This window comes from Capra hircus, chromosome 23, assembly GCF_001704415.2.
Source record: "Capra hircus breed San Clemente chromosome 23, ASM170441v1, whole genome shotgun sequence".
NCBI lineage: Eukaryota > Metazoa > Chordata > Mammalia > Artiodactyla > Bovidae > Capra > Capra hircus.
The window spans coordinates 7,244,273-7,253,384 of record NC_030830.1 but is presented as its reverse complement, the minus strand read 5'-3'; the positions used below and the strand labels follow the sequence as shown (position 1 = coordinate 7,253,384).

The 9,112-nt window shown below is 45.3% G+C and overlaps 1 pseudogene; it reads left to right on the top strand.

Annotated features, from left to right (window-relative positions):
- LOC108633449 lies at positions 347-566 on the top strand (annotated as a pseudogene).

Sequence of the window (9,112 nt, the reverse complement as noted above, 5' to 3'; positions counted from 1 at the left end):
GGCTGCTCTTTGCTGCTCTGTGTCACAGAACTTTGGGTAGGGAAGCTGATCTGAGAACTAGAGGCCATAACAGCAGGCTTCTTAATTCTTGTCACCCCACTGCCCACTTGTCCATGGTATAGCTGGCTTTAGAAATCCCTTACCTCCTCTTTCCATTCCCTAGGGCTCTACCTGAGCCTCTATTTCCAGAGCATGACATTCAAGTTTCCCTCTCAGATGCTGCCATCAAATTCCCACGCTTGGGCTTCCCTGGTAGGCCAGTGGTTAAGAGTCTGCCTTTCGGAGGGACGACTAGAATTCTATTTGCAGGCTTCTTTGGGCTTGCCAGGTAGACATCACGAGCAAGGCTCACCCTCCCAAGATGAAAAAATTTATGGATAAGATGTTATCATTGAAATTAAATGGTGGCAGACATGTCCAAGGGATATTCTGGGGACCTGACCCCTTTATGAATCTTATGATGTATGAATGTGTGGAGATGGCAACTCATGGGCAACAGAACAGTAGCGGAATGGTGAATACGAGGAAATAGTATCATCATGTTAGAAGCCTTGGGACGAGTATGAACAATGACTGTGTTCCCCAGAGAAATCAGCTGCTCCCATGTGTCCCCTCTTCACATTTTACTATGAGAAAAACTGGGTCGTGTTCATTATCTTACTGAACTTTTTTGTTAAATAAACTTTAGAAATATTAAAAAAAAAAAAGAAGAAGAAAGAAAGGGAATCTGTCTTGCAGTGCAGGGGATATGGGTTCAATCCCTGGCCTGGAAAGATCCCACATGCCTCAGAGCAACTAAGCCCATGTGCTGCAATTACTAAGCCCATGAGTTGCAAGTACTGAAACCTGAACGCCTAGGCCCTGTGCTCTGCAACAAGAGAAGCCACCACAATGAGAAGCTGGCACGCCACAACTAGAGAGTAACTCCCGCTTTCTGCAAGGAGAGAAAACCCTTGTGCACAGCAGTGAAGACCCAGTGCAGCCGTAATAAGAAAAAGTCCCACACTCATATCGCTACTGAGAGTCCTAAATAAACACTGGGGTTTCTATTTGACAGCTTATCTATCTCCATTCTTGTGTGTGTTTTCTCCCCAGGCTTGGACAGGTCCTAAGAGGCTTGAGCAGCTCCTCTGAACTATTCTACCGGTTCTCTTTACAACATGCAACAAAAATGTGACCTCATTTATGTTTCTGCAGTGTAAGCAAGAAGAGGCAGGTTACCTGCTCTGCACTCAGCCCAGGCAAGAGTCCTTTGCAAGTGGAAAATAACTGAAAATAAGAGTTATCCACAGAAGGAAGAACAGGTGAACGCCAACTCATCAACAATGAAACTGGCGGCCCTACTTCTGGAGCCTCTTGAGTAACAGGGTAATGCCACCACTGGGCAGACCCTTGCCTCCAGTCTAGGTGCCCAGCAGTCACTGGTTGACGAATCCTGCAGAGGTGGGTCGTGGTAACTTACACTGATACCACCTTCGAGTCCTGGATCACCCCATGACTTCCAGGAACGCAGGTCTCATTTCATAAAGGAGCCAGAATTTGGTTAACAATTCTGGGTATCGTCACAGAATATTTGAAATTAAAATATGTAGCTCTCAAGAAAAGAGGAAATTCTGTCCATATAAGGTGAAAAAGGACCTGAGGACCACCCATATATATATGGCTCCCCTGCTAGCTTCTCTGGTGGCTCAGATGGGAAAGAATTCGCCTGCGGTTCAGGAGACCTGGGTTCAGTTCTTAGGTGGGGAAGATCCCCTGCAGAAGGAAACAGCAACCCACGCCAATATTCTTAACCTGAAGAATTCCATGGACAGAGGAGCCTGGTGGGCTACAGTCCATGGGGTCGCAAAGAATCAGACATGACTGAGCAAATAACACTTTCACATTCATATACACATTAATGGTATTCTTGGATTGATCCCTTGATTATTATGTAGTGTCCTTCCTTGTCTCTTGTAATAGTCTTTATTTTAAAGTCCATTTTGTTTGACATGAGTATTGCTACTCCAGCTTTCTTGTGATTTCCAAAACCAGAGGGTTGGTTTGTGCCTATGATATACTAGATATTAAATAATTCTGTTGTCATCCTTGGGTGAGTGAATGGCCTTGGTTTCTCTCTACTCCCATTGTGCTTGAGTTGCATGACATGTCCTTTCTGCCATGATTGTCCCAGGCCACACTTTGTCCCTCTGTCTCTCTACCCAAGAACAAGCCTTGGGTCTCCTAGCCCTTCAGGCCATATACCTACAGGGCCAGAGTCTACATTATGGTATCTCTGCCCAGATATGCATGCTTCAAGGGCTTGATTTTTGGGTTCTATGCTCAGTCACTAAGTCATATTCAACTCTTTGTGACCCCATGGACTGTAGCCCACCAGGCTTATCTGCTCATGAGATTTTCCTGGCAAGTATACTGGAGTGGGTTGCCATTTCCTTCTCCATGTTGCCTGTAGCTCAGCTGGTAAAGAATCCGCCTGCAAGGCAGGTTTGATTCCTGGGTTGGGAAGATATCCTAGAGAAGGGATAGGTTACCTAGCCCAGTATTTTTGGGCTTCCCCACTCTAGCAGAATTGCCTGGTGAATTCCATGAACAGAGAAGCCTGGCAGGCTACATACAGTCCATGGGGTCACAAAGAGTCAGACACCACCGAGCAACTTTTACTTTCTTTGATTAATAAATAGGAGAGAGAGGGTTGTCCCTGGTGCTCCAGTGGTTAAGACTCCAGACTTCCAAAGCAGAGGGCATGAGTTCGATCCCTGGTCAGGGAACTAGGATCCCATATGCTGCATGATGCAACCAAACAGTAAAAAATTAAAAAAATAATAATAAATAGGAGACACTTCTTTAAAATGGAGCATATATTGTTTTATGTGCTAACTCTAAACCAGAAACTGTTCCTAAAATTTGAGTTGTAAAGGCTACATCATTCTTTTCCCAATAGTATTTGCTTTCTGCCAGACTGTTACAAGGGTTATTTTTCTGGTGTGCTAATCTGCATATGTAAGCAGTGTGTTAATGATTTGGGATGATAAATAGTTTTCCTATGAACTTATTGATCTGTCTGGATAAAAGCAAACTGCATTCTTTCTGTTTATTTATGGAGCAATTACACCACCTGCCCCCCATTCCTTCTCATGTTGACCGAGAGAGCAGAAAGTTACACAGAAGGGCATTATTCCAGAGAAATCATGGGTGTGAAGAAGCAAAGGGCCCTGAGGGTTTCTACACATCAAGAAGATAAGTTCTGTATTTTCCCCTTAACCTTGTGATGCCTAGGCCCCTGGGCATTATTTGAAAGCCATTCCTACCCTTTAAAGCCATTTCCATCCTCTGAGAGATGCAGATTTGTTGATGGTGCTTTAAAGGGTACCCGAGCTTCTCTTGCCTTGGTGAGAGACAAAAATAAGAAATTTGTTGTCTGATCACCTAATTGAGTCAGCTATGCTTTTTGGTATTTCAGAGCACTTGTAACTAATTAGACATGTTTAGTCCCTTTCACTCAGTCTTCAGGCTTCTTCGGTCAATGAGTTCACTTACTGAGAGTTGGACCTGGAGATGAAAGAAATTTCTGAGCGTGTGACCAGACCTGTTAGGTCATTGAAATGTTTACATATTTTTCTTTTCTTTGTATTTTCCTTTTTTTCTTACATTTAAAATAGGCAGTAGAAAGTAGCAGATTTCTTTTAACTTCATAGGCGATGTCTTCTTAAAAATATGTAGTTGAATGCACAACATTCTGCATGTGTACATTGAATTGTATACTTAATGACGGAAGTGGAAAATTTTATGTGTATTTTACCCCAATGAAGATGAAAAATCTATATATTTGCAGTGCTACTATATATGCAATATTGTTTTAGCTTTTAAACATAACATTGTGCTATAATCGTTTTTTCCACACCACTATGTGATATAAGAACATTTTACTATCTATGTGGTTAATCTATTCACTCAATAAAAATTTCTTATGTATCAGTGAGGTACCAAGTACTATTTTAGGTCATGAAAATATAGCAATAGATGAGACCAACAAGAGCCCTGGGCCCAAAGAGTTTATATTCCAGGCAGGAGAGTCACGCAGTGGTCAAGAAAGCAAACTCCAGAAGACTGTATATGTGGATGGATGGAATTAAGCACAGCAGTGTTGGAAAGCGGGCCTCCCCAAAGGCTCGGTGGTAAAGAATTCACCTGCAAATCAGGAGACAGAGAAGATGCGGGTTGGATCCCTGGTTCAGGAAAATCCCCTGGAGGAGGAAATGGCACCCCACTCCAGAATTCTTGCCTGGGAAATCCCATGGACAGAGGAGCCTGGTGGGCTACAGTCCATGAGGCCACAAAGAGTCAGATACAACTGAGCAAGGCCTTTCTTTTCTTTCTCTGATTACTTAATAGATCAGAGGTGTCAAGAGTGGGAGGTTTGGGCTTTCCTGGTGCTATTGTTAGTCGCTAAGTAGTGTCTGACTCTTTTGCGACCCCACAGACTGTAGCCCTCCAGGCTCCTCTGTCGATGGGATTTCCCAGGGAAGAATACTGGAGTGGGTTGCCATTTCCTTCTCCAGGGCATCTTCCAGACCCAGGGATCAAACCTGCATCTCCTGCTTTGCAGGCTCAGTGGTAAAGAATCCACCTGCCATTTCAGGAGACAAGGGTTCGATCCCTGATCCGGGAGAATCCCACAGGTCTCAGGCCAACTGGACTGGTACGCCACAATTGAGCCTGTGTTGTAGAGCCCAGGAACCACAACTGCTGAGCCCCTGAGCCCTAGAGCCCGCGCTCTGCAATAAGAGAAGCCACAGCAGTGAGAAGCCCGTGCAACTAGCAAGGAGCCCCTGCTTGCTGAAACTAGAGGAAAGCCCTGGCAGCAATAAAGACCCAGCACGGCCAGAGAGAAATGTAAACAAATTAAAAAAATCATTTTTTAAAGATGAGGGGGAGGGTCAGCCCTGTTAGGAGGGGACTGTGTGCATCATGGAGTGGACAGTCCTGTCCCTGCCCTGCTCCCCAGGAGCAGCAGCGCCATCGGGCACCTCGCTCTTGGCCTTGATGGCAGCACTAGGCTTCGCTAGTGCTTCTCCGGGGATCACTGGCTCTCTTTTAGGGGAATGGAAGAAAGACATCGCCATCTTCTCTAGAGGCCCAAGGGCCCTGTTGTTGGGGCAAAATGGAGACTGTTGTATTTAACTGTAGTTACAGCCCACCCAGGCTTAGAGGTTCCAATGCTATGATTTGTAGAATCAGGGGGTTTTAGTCAATTGCTCGCCTCTACGACCACACTCAGGCAAATTACTTTTTTTATGTAGCGGTTTCTTTATTTGTAATAATGGGGATAATTTTACTTATCTGAAAAAGCTCTGAGGCGTAAATGCATACAGCATGCTTAGTTTATGCCTCATATATAACAAACACCCAATAAACGGTAGCTGTTAACAGTAACAATAGGACTTCCCTGGTGGTCCAGGGACGAAGATTCTCTGCTTCCAAAGCAGGAGGCCTGGATTTGATCCCTCCCCTGAACTGAAAGTATAATGATGACTAGGCATTTTAAAAGAGTTTACTAATGAAGATAAGTTTGGGAAAAACTTTCAGCATGATACATATTAGAACTGTTTAGAATCGTTGGCAGTCGTAACTATGCTAGTTTTTCAACTTGGCAAAAGCTCTATTTCCACCAAGTGCAAAAGGATTTCATTCCACAAATACTAAGATTCATAAGGATATTGAGTATTTATGGATAACTCAGCTAAAAATAACCAAAGCCTGTTTCTACTTTGCATCAAAGAAATAAACAGATTTAAATAGCAAGGCTTTCTCTTTTTCATCAAAGTATTTCCAAAATTGTGAAAGTAAATAAACCAAATTATTTACGGGAGCTTTGTAAGGGTAGAGAGATTAAGGTGGATATCATCCTGTTTTCTGAAATTTCTGTATTATGTATAAGTGACTTTTATAATGAAAACTATTTAAAATTCTCATTAAAACTAAACTAATATGAAAAAAATTCCATTTCATAATCATGTGAGGGCTGTGAATAAAAAATAAATCCTTTCTATTTTTATTTCTAAAAGAAGGTTAAGGATGCTCTGTTTGGAGTCACATGACAATCACCTGAAATTAAAATGGGCCTCAAATCTTCACCCAAATGCAAACAGTAGAGGTTGGCAGGTAATCCACGGATTGAAGGGAAAGAAAATTCTAGGCCTATTTTCAGAACTATTTTAAAATGTTAGGTTGTGTTAGGATTCAGGATCGAGGTGAGAGAGGATTTTTCGAGCAGATATGGAATAGCCAGAAGATGTTTTGGAGGGTATCATGGTATAAGCACAGAGGTTCAAAGGTCAAAGGTCTGTGTTATCGGAAGCTCAGAATCGATGTGTGACCTTCCAGCTCAGTACTGATCAAGCCTGTTAAGCTGGTGAGTAACAAACGTCCACTCAGCTTCTCCACTCTCCCAGGACAGGAAGTTGCCCCAACTGCTTCTCACTTCCGCATCCAGTTAGCAAGGACGCCCCGGAGATTTCATTCCCTAAGGAAACGGCAACCCACTCCAGTATTCTTGGGTGGGAGATCCCATGGACAGAGGAGCCAGGCAGGCTACAGTCCACGGGGTCACAAAAGAGTCAGACACGACTTAGTGGCGAAACAATAGCTCAAAGCGCCCGGTTTATCACAGGCACCTGTGGCCCCATCGCCAGTCCCCTGCCTGCTGCCTTCACTCAACCCCCTTCCTTCACTCCCCGATGACTGCAGTGGTCTCCTCGCAGGGCTGTGATGAGCACAATCTACCCTCCACTACAGAGCCTTGAGCAAAGGCTCTCAAATGCAATCTGACTGAGCACTGTCTGCTCGGAGTCTTTCAGTGCTTCCCCCTCACACCTTGGCCTCCTCCACACACCCTCCCACCTTGAGTTAGCTTGTTTTCCACCTCCCTCTGTCTGGAATCTCCTCCCCTCTTTCTTCTAGCTAACTCCAGCAAGTCTTTCAAAGCCTGGGTCCAGCCCACTCCCCTCTCTGCAAGTCTTCCAAGGCTTCCCAATCTGGTTTCCAAGCCCTTCTCTGCTCCCTAAGGGCTTCCGTGCTGCTCAGAGGTTAAAGCGTCTGCCTGCAATGCGGGAGACCGGGGTTCGATCCCTGGGTTGGGAAGATCCCCCGGAGAAGGAAATGGCAACCCACTCCAGTATTCTTGCCTGGAGAATCCCATGGACGGAGGAGCCTAGTAGGCTACAGTCCACGGGGTCGCAAAGAGTCGGACACGACTGAGCGACTTCACTTTCACTTTTCAGTTTCACTTTCTCTGCTCCCAAGTTACCCTCTGCAGGCCCCTACCTTGGCCCAGGTGGCTATATTGCCATGTAATTCATGTTCCCAATCAACAGGCCGTCAGGGGCAGGAGCATCACGGTCCTCAGCCTTACTTCTCCAGGGCCTGAACCATTCTTGCATATGGCACTTGGCACAGTTCTAAAGGGTTTATAAATTCAAACTTACACAATCCTCATAATAGTACATAGTTGTTAGAAGAACCACGTGTAAACATTTGTCCAACAAATATATATTGTCCAGCAGGGGCCAGATACAAATTTTAGGTACCGGGGGATTCAGCAATGAATAAGACACACAAGCTTCTAATCTCAGTGAGTTTAATAGTCTATTGAGACAAATAGATGATAAACAGATAAACAGGGATCCAATTCAATTCGAGGTGGTAAGAGGAGCTATAAAGTAAAATACAGCCAGACAAAGGGATGAAACGTGACAGAGGTCATCTTAGATAGGATGGTCAGGCAAGGCGACTGAGGAGGGGACATCTGAGCAGAGGCCTGGGTAAAGTCAGTGAGTGGGCCACACAGATACGTGGCAGAGTGGGGGGTGCGAGTGGGCAGAGGAGTGGTGAGTTCAAAGGCTTCAGGGAAGAGGACAGGCTGTCTGTGGAGTGCACAGTGAGGCAGCCAGTGTGCTAGGGTGTAGGGTGTGGGGCAGAAACTGGGAGGAGACAGATGAGGCAGGGTTGGGGGGGTAGGGGGGATAGGGGGTGGGAGGATGGGTGAGTCCAGTAAAGCTTTTCAGGCCATCCTGAGGCCATGGGAGATGTTGAGGCCATGGGAGATGTTAAGCCTGGTGGGAAACGGTCTGACTCATCTTTTAAAAGGTCACTCTGGCTGCTAAATGGAGTATACGATGAGGAGCAAGAGTGGAAGCAGGTAGAGCATTGAGGAGGCAGATGGCGTGGTCCAGGTAGTGATGATGATGAGGAATCAGATTCCCCTTGATGGCAGAGGTGCAGTCAGACTCTTAAGTGCTGTGTAAGAAGGGCAGACATGTGCTGATGCTTGGCTGTAGAGCGTGTAAGAGAAGAGTCCTGAATGGTTCCAAGGCTTTTGGCCAACTGGTGGGCTGGCAGTGCCATTTGTGGAGATGGGGATAATTGAAGGAGCAATAGTTTGGGAGCTGGGTTGGAAACGAAGCCTTCTGTTTTAGACCGTTAAGCTTGAGTTGCTGCCGGGATTCAGTTTTATCTTCTGTGAAATGGGGGTCGTGTTTATTTTACACCTTTCTTATGAGAATCAAATGTGATCATTTTCTTTTCATATCATGTAGATGGAAGGTTTATTTTTATTCACACAGCAGCTAGGGATAGACTTCCCTTTAAAAGAACAGAATCACAACTTTTTTAATTGGCTAGATGTTGCTGCTCATGTACAAGCATCTCTCACATCACATCAAGGAACGATGTTGATAAAAGACCACTCTCCACATTCCTTTAACATTTATGTAGCGCTTATTATGTGCCAGGCAAAATTCTAAGGACTTTATAAAACTAGCTCATATAATCCTCCCAAATCCTTAGTAGTCTATACCATGATTTCTCCCATTTCACAAAATCTGGCCCAGAGAGGTGAACACGTTTGCTTCATAGCTAATTAATACTCCAGCCAGGCGCCAACCCCGGGTGCTCCAGTTCTGTTTCCAGCCCCAATGCCAAGCCCCAAGCCTCTGGGTACTGAGCTGCCAGGTCACTCAGTCTGTCTCCTGTCTAACCTCAGTGCCTGCCCCCCTGCCACCCCCTGCACCTCCCCCTCCCCCGCCCCCTTGGGCTTGCCTGCCTTGTTCTTGGA